Source organism: Tupaia chinensis, unplaced genomic scaffold (assembly GCF_000334495.1).
Source record: "Tupaia chinensis unplaced genomic scaffold, TupChi_1.0 Scaffold148646_1, whole genome shotgun sequence".
NCBI classification, from domain to species: Eukaryota; Metazoa; Chordata; class Mammalia; order Scandentia; family Tupaiidae; genus Tupaia; species Tupaia belangeri.
In genome coordinates this window covers 1,286,881-1,287,950 of record NW_006208495.1, presented here as the reverse complement: position 1 = coordinate 1,287,950, position 1,070 = coordinate 1,286,881, and positions in this window count along the sequence as shown.

Genomic DNA, 1,070 nt, shown 5'->3' with positions numbered 1-1,070 from the left:
CACAATACTGATAGCAGATAAAATAGATTTCAAGACAAAAGATGTAAGAAGAGACAAAGGAGGACACTGTATAGTACTAAAAGGGAAAGTTTACTGAGAAGATATATCATTTATAAATAGCTATGCATCCAACATTGGGGCACCTAAATATGTGAAAGAGAGACTATTAGACCTTAAGGGAGAGATAAAATGCAACACAATAATCATTGGGGATCTTGAAAATCCACAATCTCCTCTGAACAGATCATCTAGACAAGAAATAAAGAGATACAAGATCTAAGTGTTACTCTAAATCAAATGGACTTGACAGACATCTATATAACATTTCACTCAACAACCACAAAAATACATTTTTCTTACCCTACATAAAATGTTTTCAAAGAAAAACCACATGAGAGAGCACAAAACAAACCTTTACAAATTCAAATGTATAGGAACTATATCCGGCATCTTTTCCTATCACAATAAAATAAAACGTAAAATCAACCTCAGAAAGAACCCTTCAAAATACAAAAATTCATGAAAACTAAATAACCTATTCCAAAATGACTTTACAACCATGAAACAAATTAAGACTGAAATAAAAAGAATAACTGAAACCAATGATAATGAACAAACAAGTTTTCATAATGTATGGGACACCACATGAGTGCATGCAAAAGAATTTCATAACAATTCCCCCACAAGAAAAAAAAAAAAAAAAAAAAAAACCAGGTGGTATATAGACAACCTAATGACACAACTCAGGAGACTGGAAAAGCAACAACAACAACAAAAATACACCAGACAAGGATATAACAAACAAAAAATGAAAATTACAAACCTATATCCCTTAAGAATACAAATGCAAAAAATTCTCAACAAGACACTAGCAAAACATATCCAACAACACATTAAAAAGATTATACACTATGACAAGTTAAGCTTTATTCTACAGATGCAAGGATGGTTCAACATACACAAAACAATAAACAGAATTCATCACATTAACAGAAGAAAAGATAGATATAGATATATAGATATATAGATATAGATATAGATATAGATATAGATATAGATATAGATATAGA